Source organism: Pseudophryne corroboree (assembly GCF_028390025.1).
Source record: "Pseudophryne corroboree isolate aPseCor3 chromosome 12 unlocalized genomic scaffold, aPseCor3.hap2 SUPER_12_unloc_1, whole genome shotgun sequence".
NCBI classification, from domain to species: Eukaryota; Metazoa; Chordata; class Amphibia; order Anura; family Myobatrachidae; genus Pseudophryne; species Pseudophryne corroboree.
Window position 1 is genome coordinate 1,058,914 of NW_026967485.1, and position 17,622 is coordinate 1,076,535.

The following is a 17,622-nucleotide window of genomic DNA, read 5'->3' on the forward strand; positions in this document are numbered from 1 at the left end:
CTGCTGCAAGAAATCAGCTTGAATGCTTCAGGGGCTGGGGCATAGCCAACATGAGCCCCACACCAAAGGAGGGTGGAGGTGTTTAATGCAAACTAGGGGTCAGCCAAGCGCCGCAAAAGGCCACCATGCCCTGCACGCCCCTTTTCTCTTTTCATATGCAGACGAGGGTTGAAGCCAACTTTGACCCACTGCTTGGATGACATCACCATATGCAAATCCATCTGCGGCAGGCCTTCCCCCAGGAATGCTTGCACTAGTTGTTGCATTTGGTTTGTTGTTTGGGGGTGCTTCAGTATTAGGCAGCCTTCTGCCCTCCCATGTTCATCTGAAAATATATGTTCTCCCTGCAGTTGTTGTCCCAAGATGAGAGTTCCCTTGTGCTGCCTCAGTTGAATCTCCTTTACTTGACAGAGATGTGCATGAGCAGCGGCCCTCCCCAGCCCTATTCCAAATCATACTTATTTTGCATAGGAGATACCATGGTCATGAAGATTTTTCTCCCAGGGTGAGGTTCATTCATTGCATTTTGGGTATGCTGACCCCTGTGATTTCCCCAAATGTGGGAAACTTGACTGCATTATTTGTGGTAGTGGGAGACTGTGTTTGTGCTTTCCTCTGGTCAGCTCTGGTAAAAGTCAGATTTCTTTGTCTCAGATTTTCCTTAAGCCTTGTTCTTCTTTCGAGAGTTCCCTTGTGCTGCCTCAGTTGGATCTCCTTCACTTTACAGGGGGGTACCCGAGCAGCGACCCTCCCCAGCTCTAGCCCAACTCCTACTTACCTGCCAGGTGAGATACTATGATCATGAAGGTGCTTCTCCAAGGGCAAGGCTCACCCATTGTACTCTGGGTGTGCTGCTCCTGCGATTTCCCCAAATGTGGGAAACTTGACTGCATAATTTGTGTTTCCCCTGGTCGGCTCTCGTATAATTCAGATCTCTTTGTCTCAGGTCTCTCTCCAGCCTAGTTTGCTGTCTGTTTCCACTTCTCTTTTCTTCAGCCGCTCCCTTCTATACCCTTGTGCACTATCCTGACTTCTCCTCCCGTCTGCTTACTTTGTGCCTTCCAATGCACAATGCAAACTACAGGTAGTGCTGCAGGGCCCACACCCTTTTACTTGCCTTACAGAGCAGCTCTGGAGCTGTTACAGTGCCAAGCTGCTGCAAGAAATCAGCTTGAATGCTTCAGGGGCTGGGGCATAGCCAACATGAGCCCCACACCGAAGGAGGGTGGAGGTGTTTAATGCAAACTAGGGGTCAGACAAGCGCCGCAAAAGGCCACCATGCCCTGCACGCCCCTTTTCTGTTTTCATATGCAGACGAGGGTTGAAGCCAACTTTGACCCACTGCTTGGATGACATCACCATATGCAAATCCATCTGCGGCAGGCCTTCCCCCAGGAATGCTTGCACTAGTTGTTGCATTTGGTTTGTTGTTTGGGGGTGCTTCAGTATTAGGCAGCCTTCTGCCCTCCCATGTTCATCTGAAAATATGTGTTCTCCCTGCAGTTGTTGTCCCCAGATGAGAGTTCCCTTGTGCTGCCTCAGTTGAATCTCCTTAACTTGACAGAGATGTGCCTGAGCAGCGGCCCTCCCCAGCTCTATCCCAAATCATACTTATTTTGCATAGGAGATACCATGGTCATGAAGATTATTCTCTCAGGGTGAGGTTCATTCATTGCATTCTGGGTATGCTGACCCCTGTGATTTCCCCAAATGTGGGAAACTCGACTGCTTTATTTGTGGTAGTGGGGGACTGTGTTTGTGTTTTCCTCTGGTCAGCTCTGGTAAAAGTCAGATTTCTTTGTTTCAGAGCCTTGTTCTTCTTTTGAGAGTTCCCTTGTGCTGCCTCAGTTGGATCTCCTTCACTTGACAGGGGGGTGCCCGAGCAGAGACCCTCCCCAGCTCTAGCCCAACTCCTACTTACCTGCCAGGTGAGATACTATGATCATGAAGGTGCTTCTCCCAGGGCAAGGCTCACCCATTGCACTCTGGGTGTGCTGCCCCTGCGATTTCCCCAAATGTGGGAAACTTGACTGCATAATTTGTGTTTCCCCTGGTCGGCTCTCGTATAATTCAGATCTCTTTGTCTCAGGTCTCTCTCCAGCCTAGTTTGCTGTCTGTTTCCACTTCTCTTTTCTTCAGCCGCTCCCTTCTATACCCTTGTGCACTATCCTGACTTCTCCTCCCGTCTGCTTACTTTGTGCCTTCCAATGCACAATGCAAACTACAGGTAGTGCTGCAGGGCCCACACCCTTTTACTTGCCTTACAGAGCAGCTCTGGAGCTGTTACAGTGCCCAGCTGCTGCAAGAAATCTGCTTGAATGCTTCAGGGGATGGGGCATGGCCAACATGAGCCCCACACCAAAGGAGGGTGGAGGTGTTTAATGCGAACTAGGGGTCATCCAAGCACCGCAAAAGGCCGCCATGCCCTGCACGCCCCTTTTCTCTTTTCATATGCAGATGAGGGTTGAAGCCAACTTTGACCCACTGCTTGTATGACATCACCGTATGCAAATCCGTCTTCTGCAGAACTTCCCCCAGGAATGCTTGCACTAGTTGTTGCATTTGGTTTGTTGTTTGGGGGTGCTTCAGTATTAGGCAGCCTTCTGCCCTCCCATGTTCATCTGAAAATATGTGTTCTCCCTGCAGTTGTTGTCCCCAGATGAGAGTTCCCTTGTGCTGCCTCAGTTGAATCTCCTTTACTTGACAGAGATGTGCATGAGCAGCGGCCCTCCCCAGCCCTATTCCAAATCATACTTATTTTGCATAGGAGATACCATGGTCATGAAGATTGTTCTCCCAGGGTGAGGTTCATTCATTGCATTTTGGGTATGCTGACCCCTGTGATTTCCCCAAATGTGGGAAACTCAACTGCATTATTTGTGGTAGTGGGGGACTGTGTTTGTGCTTTCCTCTGGTCAGCTCTGGTAAAAGTCAGATTTCTTTGTCTCAGATTTTCCTCTTGCCTTGTTCTTCTTTCGAGAGTTCCCTTGTGCTGCCTCAGTTGGATCTCCTTCACTTGACAGGGGGGTACCCGAGCAGCGACACTCCCCAGCTCTAGCCCAACTCCTACTTACCTGCCAGGTGAGATACTATGATCATGAAGGTGCTTCTCCCAGGGCAAGGCTCACCCATTGCACTCTGGGTGTGCTGCTCCTGCGATTTCCCCAAATGTGGGAAACTTGACTGCATAATTTGTGTTTCCCCTGGTCGGCTCTCGTATAATTCAGATCTCTTTGTCTCAGGTCTCTCTCCAGCCTAGTTTGCTGTCTGTTTCCACTTCTCTTTTCTTCAGCCGCTCCCTTCTATACCCTTGTGCACTATCCTGACTTCTCCTCCCGTCTGCTTACTTTGTGCCTTCCAATGCACAATGCAAACTACAGGTAGTGCTGCAGGGCCCACACCCTTTTACTTGCCTTACAGAGCAGCTCTGGAGCTGTTACAGTGCCCAGCTGCTGCAAGAAATCAGCTTGAATGCTTCAGAGGCTGGGGCATAGCCAACATGAGCCCCACACCGAAGGAGGGTGGAGGTGTTTAATGCAAACTAGGGGTCGGTCAAGCGCCGCAAAAGGCCACCATGCCCTGCACGCCCCTTTTCTGTTTTCATATGCAGACGAGGGTTGAAGCCAACTTTGACCCACTGCTTGGATGACATCACCATATGCAAATCCATCTGCGGCAGGCCTTCCCCCAGGAATGCTTGCACTAGTTGTTGCATTTGGTTTGTTGTTTGGGGGTGCTTCAGTATTAGTCAGCCTTCTGCTCCACCCTCCTTTGGTGTGGGGCTCATGTTGGCCATGTCCCATCCCCTGAAGCATTCAAGCAGATTTCTTGCAGCAGCTGGGCACTGTAACAGCTCCAGAGCTGCTCTGTAAGGCAAGTAAAAGGGTGTGGGCCCTGCAGCACTACCTGTAGTTTGCATTGTGCATTGGAAGGCACAAAGTAAGCAGACGGGAGGAGAAGTCAGGATAGTGCACAAGGGTATAGAAGGGAGCGGCTGAAGAAAAGAGAAGTGGAAACAGACAGCAAACTAGGCTGGAGAGAGATCTGAGACAAAGAGATCTGAATTATACGAGAGCCGACCAGGGGAAACACAAATTATGCAGTCAAGTTTCCCACATTTGGGGAAATCGCAGGGGCTGCACACCCAGAGTGCAATGGGTGAGCCTTGCCCTGGGAGAAGCACCTTCATGATCATAGTATCTCACCTGGCAGGTAAGTAGGAGTTGGGCTAGAGCTGGGGAGGGTCGCTGCTCGGGCACCCCCCTGTTAAGTGAAGGAGATCCAACTGAGGCAGCACAAGGGAACTCTCAAAAGAAGAACAAGGCTAGAGGAAGATCTGAAACAAAGAAATCTGACTTTTACCAGAGCTGACCAGAAGAAAACACAAACACAGTCCCCCACTACCACAAATAAAGCAGTCGAGTTTCCCACATTTGGGGAAATCACAGGGGTCAGCATACCCAAAATGCAATGAATGAACCTCACCTCGACTGCTTTATTTGTGGTAGTGGGGGACTGTGTTTGTGTTTTCCTTCTGGTCAGCTCTGGTAAAAGTCAGATTTCTTTGTTTCAGATCTTCCTCTAGCCCAACTCCTACTTACCTGCCAGGTGAGATACTATGATCATGAAGGTGCTTCTCCCAGGGCAAGGCTCACCCATTGCACTCTGGGTGTGCTGCCCCTGCGATTTCCCCAAATGTGGGAAACTTGACTGCATAATTTGTGTTTCCCCTGGTCGGCTCTCGTATAATTCAGATCTCTTTGTCTCAGATCTCTCTCCAGCCTAGTTTGCTGTCTGTTTCCACTTCTCTTTTCTTCAGCCGCTCCCTTCTATACCCTTGTGCACTATCCTGACTTCTCCTCCCGTCTGCTTACTTTGTGCCTTCCAATGCACAATGCAAACTACAGGTAGTGCTGCAGGGCCCACACCCTTTTACTTGCCTTACAGAGCAGCTCTTGAGCTGTTACAGTGCCCAGCTGCTGCAAGAAATCTGCTTGAAAGCTTCAGGGGATGGGGCATGGCCAACATGAGCCCCACACCAAAGCAGGGTGCAGCAGAAGGCTGCCTAATACTGAAGCACCCCCAAACAACAAACCAAATGCAACAACTAGTGCAAGCATTCCTGGGGGAAGGCCTGCCGCAGATGGATTTGCATATGGTGATGTCATCCAAGCAGTGGGTCAAAGTTGGCTTCAACCCTCGTCTGCATATGAAAACAGAAAAGGGGCGTGCAGGGCATGGTGGCCTTTTGCGGCGCTTGACTGACCCCTAGTTTGCATTAAACACCTCCACCCTCCTTCGGTGTGGGGCTGATGTTGGCTATACCCCAGCCCCTGAAGCATTCAAGCTGATTTCTTGCAGCAGCTGGGCACTGTAACAGCTCCAGAGCTGCTCTGTATGACATCACATTCAGCCGCTGTGATCAAAAAAATGGTGGCGGCTTCCTGCGCGCACATACAGTCTGCACCAGCAGGAGCCTACACCATTTTTTATGATCACGCTGAACTGCAGTGCGACTGCAATTACAGCATGGTCAAGAAGGGAGGCGTCATGCTGGGTGGCCATGCCCTGTCACTGTGCAGGAGCAAGCACCGCTCACACACTAGTCCCCGGGTGCAGCCCCCAACCCCCGGGACACCCGGAGCAACAAAATGTAGATTCAGGCCACCAGGCCACGCCCCTACCTATGAAACCATGCCTCCTTTTTACCATTGCGCTGCTTATCTGCGCGCACTGCATTACAATCTCCCTCGCCACCTCTCTGGGTGTCACCAGTGATAGTGACACCTCTGCCATGCTTGTAGCAGCTGGTCCTAAGATCTACGCCTCAAACCCTGAGTGTTTGCCCTTGTGACTTGTTGATCATCATAGCGAAGCAGATGCTTACAGAAAACTGCAGGGGCTTAGATTGAAAATAAAAAAATTGATGGGTATAAGGTAGAGAGGAGCGGGTTCGGTTCTCCGAGAACCGAATTCCCCACGAACTCCACGTGGTTTACACTGGTCCGAGGCAGGCTCGGTTGTTCCCGCCTGACTCGGAAAACCTGAACAAGGGAAAATGTCATCATCCCGCTGTCGGATTCTCGCGAGATTCGGATTCCATATAAAGAGCTGCGCGTTGCTGCCATTTTTACTCGTGCATTGAAGAGAGAGCGGAGAGGACGTGGCTATGTTCTCTCAGTGGAAATCTCAATATCAGTGCTCAGTATCAGTGGTTACTTATTGCTGCTCAGTAATACTAGTAGTGTGTCTCTCCTGCTCAGTGTCAGTTCTCAGTAGTATCCTCATCAGTGCTCAGTATCACTGCTCATTGTCTTGTGCTGCATTGTGGTGCTCAGCATACTACAGTACATTACTAATAGTCCAGTGCTGCATCTTGCTGCTCAGTGTCAGTTCTAGTATCCTCATCAGTGCTCACTATCACTGCTCATTGCATTGTGGTGTTCTGTATACTACAATAACATAGTAATATAGTAACATAGTTTTTGAGGTTGAATAGAGGCAAATTGCCCATCGTGTTCAACCTGTTTTAAGTTGTGATGATTCTACATACTTGCTGAATAATGTTTTATGACTAGTTAGCTACTATAACTCATGTTACCCCCGGATTAACCATGTTGATATTTTAAGTATTATAACCTTGGATAGCTTTTTCATTCAGAAATGTATCCATTCCTTTTTTAAATCCAATTACAGAGTCCGCCATTACCACCTTCCCTGGCAGGGAATTCCACATCCTGATTGCCCTAACAGTGAAGAAACCTTTCCTCCATTGCGTTCTGAACTTTCCTCCAGTCGCAGCGAGTGACCACGTGTTCTTTTAATAAATAATTCCTCTGATAACTCTTTGTTATGTATCTTTACATATTTGAAGATATTAATAATATCTCCTCTTAGGCACCTCTTTTCTAGTGTATAAATATTCAGCCTAGTAAGTCTTTCCTTATAGTCCAGTACTTTTAGGCCTTTAATCAATTTAGTCTTCAGGATCTCTTACACTTCCATGAGCAGCAGAGTAGTGCAATGGAAGCATGCTGGGCCCATAACCCAGAGGTTGATTGATCAAAACTATCCTCTGCTATGTGCATTTTTTTTTTTATAATTAAAGTAATCAAAAACTGGGATTGATATTTTGGCTCTTTTATTTTTACTTAAAGTACAATAACTTTTATCATTTTAATTTGTTTTAATAGTATATTGACAGCATTGTTTTCTTTAAAAAATCCACTTAATTTTCTTTACCCTATTACTGAAATGGTAATTGACAAAAACAAACTACATTGTCACCAGAAGAGCAATGCAAAATGTACAAGTGATATATGAAAATCATCTCCCATCTTGAATTTCAATGATGCATTGGGACAACAATTTGTGAGAAACATCTTCACCCATAAAGAAAGATTTTCTTAATTCCTTACCTGTGTGCTGATTAGATATCACCTTGTTTTCACATTAAACAGACTTCCCCATGAGGAAGCAGCAAGGATGCAGTGACGTTTCCTGGTGTCAACCTGTATTATTTCAGTAGACATTGAAATGAGGATGCATCTTTGATGCCTTTCCAATGAAGCAAGTTTATTTCAGTAATAGGTGAAAAACCATTCCTACAAAGGTGTTAATCAGAGACTTGGCTTTGTGGACACTTTTCAGAGAGCAAATTTGTTAGCATAAACATAAAATCAGAAAATGAAGAGCTGTTTAATCACTCAATTGGACTTTTCTGCCAGCATATTTTTTTTTCTCTGCAACCCACTGCTAAATTGTGCTTCCTAGCTGTTTCTTTATAAAATCACTTAATCAAATCTAACTCTGATTACATCAGAGAAGGCCAGGTACCCTACACCATAAGGGTTTTTTTTTGAAATTTTGACTTGTCTACTTAAAGATCACCAAAATCTGATTACAAGGTCAATTACATCCCTGGGTGGGATTGAACCACCAACCTTTTGGTTAATAGCCAAACATGCTAACCGATTGCGCCACAGAGACACCTTGCAAAAGTCTATACTGACAAAGGCTAATAATCATTCATCTAGAACGTTTCCTAGAAAAACTTTAAAAAGTCAATAATCTGGAGAATTTTTGTAAGATACACATTGGTACTTTCCCATGATGAGTGAGTGCTTCAGGATTTCTTGCACTTACATGGGCTATTAACCAAAAGGTTGGTGGTTCAATCCCACCCAGGGATGTAATTGACCTTGTCATCAGATTTTGGTGATCTTTAAGTAGACAAGTCAAAATTTCAAACCCCCTCTTATGGTGTAGGGTACCTGGCCTTCTCTGACGTAATCAGAGTTAGATTTAATTAAGTGATTTTATAAAAAACAGCTAGGAAGCACAATTTAGCAGTGGGTTGCAGAGAAAAAAATAACATTTTAAACCTACCGGTAATTTTTTTTTCTCGTAGTCCGTAGAGGATGATGGGGACTCCGTAAGGATCATGGGGGATAGACGGGCTCCGCAGCAGACATGGGCACTTTAAGAAAGACTTTAGATCTGGGTGTGCACTGGCTCCTCCCTCTATGCCCCTCCTCCATACCTCAGTTAGAGAAACTGTGCCCAGAGGAGACGGACAGTACGAGGAAAGGATTTTTGTTAATCCAAGGTCAAGATTCATACCAGCCACACCAATCACACCGTATAACTTGTGATATACTACCCAGTTAACAGTATGAAAACAACATAGCATCAGTCCAAGACCGATGAAAACTAACATATAACCCTTATGTAAGCAATAACTATATACAAGTCTTGCAGAAGTAGACCGCACTTGGGACGGGCACCCAGCATCCTCTACGGACTACGAGAAAAAGATTTACCGGTAGGTTTAAAATCTTATTTTCTCTTACGTCCTAGAGGATGCTGGGGACTCCGTAAGGACCATGGGGATTATACCAAAGCTCCCAAACGGGCAGGAGAGTGCGGATGACTCTGCAGCACCGATTGAGCAAACAGGAGGTCCTCCTCAGCCAGGGTATCAAACTTATAGAACTTTGCAAAGGTGTTTGAACCAACTTTGACCCACTGCTTGGATGACATCACCATATGCAAATCCATCTGCGGCAGGCCTTCCCCCAGGAATGCTTGCACTAGTTGTTGCATTTGGTTTGTTGTTTGGGGGTGCTTCAGTATTAGGCAGCCTTCTGCCCTCCCATGTTCATCTGAAAATATGTGTTCTCCCTGCAGTTGTTGTCCCCAGATGAATGAACCTCACCCTGGGAGAACAATCTTCATGACCATGGTATCTCCTATGCAAAATAAGTATGATTTGGAATAGGGCTGGGGAGGGCCGCTGCTCATGCACATCTCTGTCAAGTAAAGGAGATTCAACTGAGGCAGCACAAGGGAACTCTCATCTGGGGACAACAACTGCAGGGAGAACACATATTTTCAGATGAACATGGGAGGGCAGAAGGCTGCCTAATACTGAAGCACCCCCAAACAACAAACCAAATGCAACAACTAGTGCAAGCATTCCTGGGGGAAGTTCTGCAGAAGACGGATTTGCATACGGTGATGTCATCCAAGCAGTGGGTCAAAGTTGGCTTCAACCCTCATCTGCATATGAAAAGAGAAAAGGGGCGTGCAGGGCATGGCGGCCTTTTGCGGTGCTTGGATGACCCCTAGTTCGCATTAAACACCTCCACCCTCCTTTGGTGTGGGGCTCATGTTGGCCATGCCCCATCCCCTGAAGCATTCAAGCAGATTTCTTGCAGCAGCTGGGCACTGTAACAGCTCCAGAGCTGCTCTGTAAGGCAAGTAAAAGGGTGTGGGCCCTGCAGCACTACCTGTAGTTTGCATTGTGCATTGGAAGGCACAAAGTAAGCAGACGGGAGGAGAAGTCAGGATAGTGCACAAGGGTATAGAAGGGAGCGGCTGAAGAAAAGAGAAGTGGAAACAGACAGCAAACTAGGCTGGAGAGAGACCTGAGACAAAGAGATCTGAATTATACGAGAGCCGACCAGGGGAAACACAAATTATGCAGTCAAGTTTCCCACATTTGGGGAAATCGCAGGGGCAGCACACCCAGAGTGCAATGGGTGAGCCTTGCCCTGGGAGAAGCACCTTCATGATCATAGTATCTCACCTGGCAGGTAAGTAGGAGTTGGGCTAGAGCTGGGGAGGGTCTCTGCTCGGGCACCCCCCTGTCAAGTGAAGGAGATCCAACTGAGGCAGCACAAGGGAACTCTCGAAAGAAGAACAAGGCTAAAGGAAAATCTGAGACAAAGAAATCTGACTTTTACCAGAGCTGACCAGAGGAAAGCACAAACACAGTCTCCCACTACCACAAATAATGCAGTCAAGTTTCCCACATTTGGGGAAATCACAGGGGTCAGCATACCCAAAATGCAATGAATGAACCTCACCCTGGGAGAAAAATCTTCATGACCATGGTATCTCCTATGCAAAATAAGTATGATTTGGAATAGGGCTGGGGAGGGCCGCTGCTCATGCACATCTCTGTCAAGTAAAGGAGATTCAACTGAGGCAGCACAAGGGAACTCTCATCTTGGGACAACAACTGCAGGGAGAACATATATTTTCAGATGAACATGGGAGGGCAGAAGGCTGCCTAATACTGAAGCACCCCCAAACAACAAACCAAATGCAACAACTAGTGCAAGCATTCCTGGGGGAAGGCCTGCCGCAGATGGATTTGCATATGGTGATGTCATCCAAGCAGTGGGTCAAAGTTGGCTTCAACCCTCGTCTGCATATGAAAAGAGAAAAGGGGCGTGCAGGGCATGGTGGCCTTTTGCGGCGCTTGGCTGACCCCTAGTTTGCATTAAACACCTCCACCCTCCTTTGGTGTGGGGCTCATGTTGGCTATGCCCCAGCCCCTGAAGCATTCAAGCTGATTTCTTGCAGCAGCTGGGCACTGTAACAGCTCCAGAGCTGCTCTGTAAGGCAAGTAAAAGGGTCTGGGCCCTGCAGCACTACCTGTAGATCGCATTGTGCGTTGGAAGGCACAAAGTAAGCAGACAGGAGGAGAAGTCAGGATAGTGCGCAAGGGCATAGAAGGGAGCGGCTCAAGAAAAGAGAAGTGGAAACAGACAGCAAACTAGGCTGGAGAGAGACCTGAGACAAAGAGATCTGAATTATACGAGAGCCGACCAGGGGAAACACAAATTATGCAGTCAAGTTTCCCACATTTGGGGAAATCGCAGGGGCAGCACACCCAGAGTGCAATGGGTGAGCCTTGCCCTGGGAGAAGCACCTTCATGATCATAGTATCTCACCTGGCAGGTAAGTAGGAGTTGGGCTAGAGCTGGGGAGGGTCGCTGTTCGGGCACCCCCCTGTCAAGTGAAAGAGATCCAACTGAGGCAGCGCAAGGGAACTCTCGAAAGAAGAACAAGGCTAGAGGAAGATCTGAGACAAAGAAATCTGACTTTTTCCAGAGCTGACCAGAGGAAAGCACAAACACAGTCCCCCACTACCACAAATAATGCAGTCGAGTTTCCCACATTTGGGGAAATCACAGGGGTCAGCATACCCAGAATGCAATGAATGAACCTCACCTTGGGAGAACAATCTTCATGACCATGGTATCGCCTATGCAAAATAAGTATGATTTGGGATAGGGCTGGGGAGGGCCGCTGCTCAGGCACATCTCTGTCAAGTAAAGGAGATTCAACTGAGGCAGCACAAGGGAACTCTCATCTGGGGACAACAACTGCAGGGAGAACACATATTTTCAGATGAACATGTGAGGGCAGAAGGCTGCCTAATACTGAAGCACCCCCAAACAACAAACCAAATGCAACAACTAGTGCAAGCATTCCTGGGGGAAGGCCTGCAGCAGATGGATTTGCATATGGTGATGTCATCCAAGCAGTTGGTCAAAGTTGGCTTCAACCCTCGTCTGCATATGAAAAGAGAAAAGGGGCGTGCAGGGCATGGCGGCCTTTTGCAGCGCTTGGATGACCCCTAGTTCGCATTACACACCTCCACCCTCCTTCGGTGTGGGGCTCATGTTGGCTATGCCCCAGCCCCTGAAGCATTCAAGCTGATTTCTTGCAGCAGCTGGGCACTGTAACTGCTCCAGAGCTACTCTGTAAGGCAAGTAAAAGGGTGTGGGCCCTGCAGCACTACCTGTAGTTCGCATTGTGCGTTGGAAGGCACGAAGTAAGCAGACGGGAGAAGTCAGGATAGTGCGCAAGGGCATAGAAGGGAGCGGCTCAAGAAAAGAGAAGTGGAAACAGACAGCAAACTAGGCTGGAGAGAGACCTGAGACAAAGAGATCTGAATTATATGAGAGCCGACGAGGGGAAACACAAATTATGCAGTCACGTTTCCCACATTTGGGGAAATCGCAGGAGCAGCACACCCAGAGTGCAATGGTTGAGCCTTGCCCTGGGAGAAGCACCTTCATGATCATAGTATCTCACCTGGCAGGTAAGTAGGAGTTGGGCTAGAGCTGGGGAGGGTCGCTGCTCGGGTTCCCCCCTGTGAAGTGAAGGAGATCCAACTGAGGCAGCACCAGGGAACTCTCGAAAGAAGAACAAGGCTAGAGGAAGATCTGAGACAAAGAAATCTGACTTTTACCAGAGCTGACCAGAGGAAAGCACAAACACAGTCTCCCACTACCACAAATAATGCAGTCAAGTTTCCCACATTTGGGGAAATCACAGGGGTCAGCATACCCAAAATGCAATGAATGAACCTCACCCTGGGAGAAAAATCTTCATGACCATGGTATCTCCTATGCAAAATAAGTATGATTTGGAATAGGGCTGGGGAGGGCCGCTGCTCATGCACATCTCTGTCAAGTAAAGGAGATTTAACTGAGGCAGCACAAGGGAACTCTCATCTTGGGACAACAACTGCAGGGAGAACATATATTTTCAGATGAACATGGGAGGGCAGAGGACTGCCTAATACTGAAGCACCCCCAAACAACAAACCAAATGCAACAACTAGTGCAAGCATTCCTGGGGGAAGGCCTGCCGCAGATGGATTTGCATATGGTGATGTCATCCAAGCAGTGGGTCAAAGTTGGCTTCAACCCTCGTCTGCATATGAAAAGAGAAAAGGGGCGTGCAGGGCATGGTGGCCTTTTGCGGCGCTTGGCTGACCCCTAGTTTGCATTAAACACCTCCACCCTCCTTTGGTGTGGGGCTCATGTTGGCTATGCCCCAGCCCCTGAAGCATTCAAGCTGATTTCTTGCAGCAGCTGGGCACTGTAACAGCTCCAGAGCTGCTCTGTAAGGCAAGTAAAAGGGTGTGGGCCCTGCAGCACTACCTGTAGTTCGCATTGTGCGTTGGAAGGCACAAAGTTAGCAGACAGGAGGAGAAGTCAGGATAGTGCGCAAGGGCATAGAAGGGAGCGGCTCAAGAAAAGAGAAGTGGAAACAGACAGCAAACTAGGCTGGAGAGAGACCTGAGACAAAGAGATCTGAATTATACGAGAGCCGACCAGGGGAAACACAAATTATACAGTCAAGTTTCCCACATTTGGGGAAATCGCAGGAGCAGCACACCCAGAGTGCAATGGGTTAGCCTTGCCCTGGGAGAAGCACCTTCATGATCATAGTATCTCACCTGGCAGGTAAGTAGGAGTTGGGCTAGAGCTGGGGAGGGTCGCTGCTAGGGTACCCCCCTGTAAAGTGAAGGAGATCCAACTAAGGCAGCACAAGGGAACTCTCGAAAGAAGAACAAGGCTAGAGGAAAATCTGAGACAAAGAAATCTGACTTTTACCAGAGCTGACCAGAGGTAAGCACAAACACAGTCCCCCACTACCACAAATAATGCAGTTGAGTTTCCCACATTTGGGGAAATCACAGGGGTCAGCATACCCAAAATGCAATGAATGAACCTCACCCTGGGAGAAAAATCTTCATGACCATGGTATCTCCTATGCAAAATAAGTATGATTTGGAATAGGGCTGGGGAGGGCCGCTGCTCATGCACATCTCTGTCAAGTAAAGGAGATTTAACTGAGGCAGCACAAGGGAACTCTCATCTGGGGACAACAACTGCAGGGAGAACACATATTTTCAGATGAACATGGGAGGGCAGAAGGCTGCCTAATACTGAAGCACCCCCAAACAACAAACCAAATGCAACAACTAGTGCAAGCATTCCTGGGGGAAGTTCTGCAGAAGACGGATTTGCATACGGTGATGTCATCCAAGCAGTGGGTCAAAGTTGGCTTCAACCCTCATCTGCATATGAAAAGAGAAAAGGGGCGTGCAGGGCATGGCGGCCTTTTGCGGTGCTTGGATGACCCCTAGTTCGCATTAAACACCTCCACCCTCCTTTGGTGTGGGGCTCATGTTGGCCATGCCCCATCCCCTGAAGCATTCAAGCTGATTTCTTGCAGCAGCTGGGCACTGTAACAGCTCCAGAGCTGCTCTGTAAGGCAAGTAAAAGGGTGTGGGCCCTGCAGCACTACCTGTAGTTTGCATTGTGCATTGGAAGGCACAAAGTAAGCAGACGGGAGGAGAAGTCAGGATAGTGCACAAGGGTATAGAAGGGAGCGGCTGAAGAAAAGAGAAGTGGAAACAGACAGCAAACTAGGCTGGAGAGAGACCTGAGACAAAGAGATCTGAATTATACGAGAGCCGACCAAGGGAAACACAAATTATGCAGTCAAGTTTCCCACATTTGGGGAAATCGCAGGGGCAGCACACCCAGAGTGCAATGGGTGAGCCTTGCCCTGGGAGAAGCACCTTCATGATCATAGTATCTCACCTGGCAGGTAAGTAGGAGTTGGGCTAGAGCTGGGGAGGGTCGCTGTTCGGGCACCCCCCTGTCAAGTGAAAGAGATCCAACTGAGGCAGCACAAGGGAACTCTCGAAAGAAGAACAAGGCTAGAGGAAGATCTGAGACAAAGAAATCTGACTTTTTCCAGAGCTGGCCAGAGGAAAGCACAAACACAGTCCCCCACTACCACAAATAATGCAGTCGAGTTTCCCACATTTGGGGAAATCACAGGGGTCAGCATACCCAGAATGCAATGAATGAACCTCACCCTGGGAGAACAATCTTCATGACCATGGTATCGCCTATGCAAAATAAGTATGATTTGGGATAGGGCTGGGGAGGGCCGCTGCTCAGGCACATCTCTGTCAAGTAAAGGAGATTCAACTGAGGCAGCACAAGGGAACTCTCATCTGGGGACAACAACTGCAGGGAGAACACATATTTTCAGATGAACATGTGAGGGCAGAAGGCTGCCTAATACTGAAGCACCCCCAAACAACAAACCAAATGCAACAACTAGTGCAAGCATTCCTGGGGGAAGGCCTGCAGCAGATGGATTTGCATATGGTGATGTCATCCAAGCAGTGGGTCAAAGTTGGCTTCAACCCTCGTCTGCATATGAAAAGAGAAAAGGGGCGTGCAGGGCATGGCGGCCTTTTGCAGCGCTTGGATGACCCCTAGTTTGCATTACACACCTCCTCCCTCCTTCGGTGTGGGGCTCATGTTGGCTATGCCCCAGCCCCTGAAGCATTCAAGCTGATTTCTTGCAGCAGCTGGGCACTGTAACTGCTCCAGAGCTACTCTGTAAGGCAAGTAAAAGGGTGTGGGCCCTGCAGCACTACCTGTAGTTCGCATTGTGCATTGGAAGGCACGAAGTAAGCAGACGGGAGAAGTCAGGATAGTGCGCAAGGGCATAGAAGGGAGCGGCTCAAGAAAAGAGAAGTGGAAACAGACAGCAAACTAGGCTGGAGAGAGACCTGAGACAAAGAGATCTGAATTATACGAGAGCCGACGAGGGGAAACACAAATTATGCAGTCAAGTTTCCCACATTTGGGGAAATCGCAGGAGCAGCACACCCAGAGTGCAATGGTTGAGCATTGCCCTGGGAGAAGAACCTTCATGATCATAGTATCTCACCTGGCAGGTAAGTAGGAGTTGGGCTAGAGCTGGGGAGGGTCGCTGCTCGGGTTCCCCCCTGTGAAGTGAAGGAGATCCAACTGAAGCAGCACCAGGGAACTCTCGAAAGAAGAACAAGGCTAGAGGAAGATCTGAGACAAAGAAATCTGACTTTTACCAGAGCTGACCAGAGGAAAGCACAAACACAGTCCCCCACTACCACAAATAATGCAGTCGAGTTTCCCACATTTGGGAAAATCACAGGGTTCAGCATACCCAGAATGCAATGAATGAACCTCACCCTGGGAGAACAATCTTCATGACCATGGTATCTCCTATGCAAAATAAGTATGATTTGGGATAGGGCTGGTGAGGGCCGCTGCTCAGGCACATCTCTGTCAAGTAAAGGAGATTCAACTGAGGCAGCACAAGGGAACTCTCATCTGGGGACAACAACTGCAGGGAGACCACATCTTTTCAGATGAACATGGGAGGGCGGAAGGCTGCCTAATACTGAAGCACCATCAAATATCAAACCATGGCCCTCATTCCGAGTTGATCGCTCGCAAGGCGATTTTAGCAGAGTTACACACGCTAAGCCGCCGCCTACTGGGAGTGAATCTTAGCTTCTTAAAATTGCGACCGATGTATTCGCAATATTGCGATTACAAACTACTTAGCAGTTTCAGAGTAGCTTCAGACTTACTCTGCATCTGCGATCAGTTCAGTGCTTGTCGTTCCTGGTTTGACGTCACAAACACTCCCAGAGTTCGCCCAGACACTCCCCCGTTTCTCCGGCCACTCCTGCGTTTTTTCCGGAAACTGTAGCGTTTTTTCCCACACGCCCATAAAACGGCCTGTTTCCGCCCAGTAACACCCATTTCCTGTCAATCACATTACGATCGCCGGAGCGAAGAAAAAGCCGTGAGTAAAAATACTTTCTTCATTGTAAAATTACTTGGCGCAGTCGCGGTGCGAATATTGCGCATGCATACTAAGCAGAATTTCACTGCGATGCGATGAAATTTACAGAGCGAACGACTCGGAATGAGGGCCCATATGCAACAACTAGTACAAGCACTCCTGGGGGAAGGTCTGCAGCAGACGGATTTGCATACGGTGATGTAAATCCAAGCAGTGGGCCAAAGTTGACTGGAACCCTCATCTGCATATGAAAAGAGAAAAGGGGCATGCAGGGCATGGCGGCCTTTTGCAGTGCTTGGATGACCCCTAGTTCGCATTAAACACCCCCACCCTCCTTTGGTGTGGGGCTCATGTTGGCCATGCCCCATCCCCTGATGCATTCAAGCTGATTTCTTGCAGCAGCTGGGCACTGTAACAGCTCCAGAGCTGTTCTGTAAGGCAAGTAAAAGGGTGTGGGCCCTGCAGCACCACCTGTTGTTCGCATTGTGCGTTGGAAGGCACAAATTAAGCAGACGGGAGGAGAAGTCAGGATAGTGCGCAAGGGCATTCTTTTCTCTTAGTCCGGGGGCAAGGCTTCAAAATGGGGTCTGCAACGGAGGAGACACAGGGGGCGTGGTCACAGCAGCTTTTCTCTACAGTCTGCACCAGCAGGAGCCTACACCATTTTTTATGATCACGCTGAACTGCAGTGCGACTGCAATTACAGCATGGTCAAGAAGGGAGGCGTCATGCTGGGTGGCCATGCCCTGTCACTGTGCAGGAGCCAGCACCGCTCACACACTAGTCCCCGGGCGCAGCCCCCAACCCCCGGGACACCCGGAGCAACAAAATGTAGATTCAGGCCACCAGGCCACGCCCCTACCTATGAAA

General features: G+C 48.6%; 19 non-coding genes and 2 pseudogenes across 19 annotated transcripts; 7 read left to right on the forward strand and 14 right to left on the reverse strand.

The window, feature by feature from the left end:
• The first annotated feature begins 454 nt into the window (after positions 1 to 454).
• On the forward strand, positions 455 to 618 carry LOC134982704 (U1 spliceosomal RNA). The gene has a single exon (XR_010191377.1). It is a non-coding gene; the product is annotated as a U1 spliceosomal RNA (small nuclear RNA).
• Positions 619 to 770: 152 nt separating this feature from the next.
• On the forward strand, positions 771 to 933 carry LOC134982241 (U1 spliceosomal RNA). The gene has a single exon (XR_010190985.1). It is a non-coding gene; the product is annotated as a U1 spliceosomal RNA (small nuclear RNA).
• A 674-nt stretch (positions 934 to 1,607) lies between these two features.
• On the forward strand, positions 1,608 to 1,771 carry LOC134982716 (U1 spliceosomal RNA). Its single transcript, XR_010191388.1, has one exon. It is a non-coding gene; the product is annotated as a U1 spliceosomal RNA (small nuclear RNA).
• A 142-nt stretch (positions 1,772 to 1,913) lies between these two features.
• Positions 1,914 to 2,076, forward strand: LOC134982777 (U1 spliceosomal RNA). Its single transcript, XR_010191442.1, has one exon. It is a non-coding gene; the product is annotated as a U1 spliceosomal RNA (small nuclear RNA).
• A 674-nt stretch (positions 2,077 to 2,750) lies between these two features.
• LOC134982478 (U1 spliceosomal RNA) lies at positions 2,751 to 2,914 on the forward strand. The gene has a single exon (XR_010191170.1). It is a non-coding gene; the product is annotated as a U1 spliceosomal RNA (small nuclear RNA).
• Positions 2,915 to 3,066: 152 nt separating this feature from the next.
• On the forward strand, positions 3,067 to 3,229 carry LOC134982828 (U1 spliceosomal RNA). Its single transcript, XR_010191490.1, has one exon. It is a non-coding gene; the product is annotated as a U1 spliceosomal RNA (small nuclear RNA).
• An 828-nt stretch (positions 3,230 to 4,057) lies between these two features.
• Positions 4,058 to 4,220, reverse strand: LOC134982886 (U1 spliceosomal RNA). The gene has a single exon (XR_010191517.1). It is a non-coding gene; the product is annotated as a U1 spliceosomal RNA (small nuclear RNA).
• A 373-nt stretch (positions 4,221 to 4,593) lies between these two features.
• Positions 4,594 to 4,756, forward strand: LOC134982778 (U1 spliceosomal RNA). Its single transcript, XR_010191443.1, has one exon. It is a non-coding gene; the product is annotated as a U1 spliceosomal RNA (small nuclear RNA).
• A 3,159-nt stretch (positions 4,757 to 7,915) lies between these two features.
• TRNAN-AUU (transfer RNA asparagine (anticodon AUU)) lies at positions 7,916 to 7,989 on the reverse strand. Its single transcript has one exon. It is a non-coding gene; the product is annotated as a tRNA-Asn (tRNA).
• Positions 7,990 to 9,942: 1,953 nt separating this feature from the next.
• On the reverse strand, positions 9,943 to 10,105 carry LOC134982779 (U1 spliceosomal RNA). The gene has a single exon (XR_010191444.1). It is a non-coding gene; the product is annotated as a U1 spliceosomal RNA (small nuclear RNA).
• A 152-nt stretch (positions 10,106 to 10,257) lies between these two features.
• Positions 10,258 to 10,421, reverse strand: LOC134982705 (U1 spliceosomal RNA). Its single transcript, XR_010191378.1, has one exon. It is a non-coding gene; the product is annotated as a U1 spliceosomal RNA (small nuclear RNA).
• A 674-nt stretch (positions 10,422 to 11,095) lies between these two features.
• On the reverse strand, positions 11,096 to 11,258 carry LOC134982780 (U1 spliceosomal RNA). Its single transcript, XR_010191445.1, has one exon. It is a non-coding gene; the product is annotated as a U1 spliceosomal RNA (small nuclear RNA).
• A 152-nt stretch (positions 11,259 to 11,410) lies between these two features.
• On the reverse strand, positions 11,411 to 11,574 carry LOC134982670 (U1 spliceosomal RNA). Its single transcript, XR_010191344.1, has one exon. It is a non-coding gene; the product is annotated as a U1 spliceosomal RNA (small nuclear RNA).
• Positions 11,575 to 12,273: 699 nt separating this feature from the next.
• Positions 12,274 to 12,408, reverse strand: LOC134982271 (U1 spliceosomal RNA; annotated as a pseudogene).
• Positions 12,409 to 12,560: 152 nt separating this feature from the next.
• On the reverse strand, positions 12,561 to 12,724 carry LOC134982706 (U1 spliceosomal RNA). Its single transcript, XR_010191379.1, has one exon. It is a non-coding gene; the product is annotated as a U1 spliceosomal RNA (small nuclear RNA).
• Positions 12,725 to 13,398: 674 nt separating this feature from the next.
• On the reverse strand, positions 13,399 to 13,561 carry LOC134982969 (U1 spliceosomal RNA). The gene has a single exon (XR_010191583.1). It is a non-coding gene; the product is annotated as a U1 spliceosomal RNA (small nuclear RNA).
• Positions 13,562 to 13,713: 152 nt separating this feature from the next.
• Positions 13,714 to 13,877, reverse strand: LOC134982566 (U1 spliceosomal RNA). The gene has a single exon (XR_010191250.1). It is a non-coding gene; the product is annotated as a U1 spliceosomal RNA (small nuclear RNA).
• A 674-nt stretch (positions 13,878 to 14,551) lies between these two features.
• Positions 14,552 to 14,714, reverse strand: LOC134982839 (U1 spliceosomal RNA). The gene has a single exon (XR_010191500.1). It is a non-coding gene; the product is annotated as a U1 spliceosomal RNA (small nuclear RNA).
• A 152-nt stretch (positions 14,715 to 14,866) lies between these two features.
• Positions 14,867 to 15,030, reverse strand: LOC134982590 (U1 spliceosomal RNA). Its single transcript, XR_010191272.1, has one exon. It is a non-coding gene; the product is annotated as a U1 spliceosomal RNA (small nuclear RNA).
• A 698-nt stretch (positions 15,031 to 15,728) lies between these two features.
• On the reverse strand, positions 15,729 to 15,864 carry LOC134982268 (U1 spliceosomal RNA; annotated as a pseudogene).
• Positions 15,865 to 16,016: 152 nt separating this feature from the next.
• Positions 16,017 to 16,180, reverse strand: LOC134982561 (U1 spliceosomal RNA). The gene has a single exon (XR_010191246.1). It is a non-coding gene; the product is annotated as a U1 spliceosomal RNA (small nuclear RNA).
• Between the last annotated feature and the right edge of the window lie 1,442 nt (positions 16,181 to 17,622).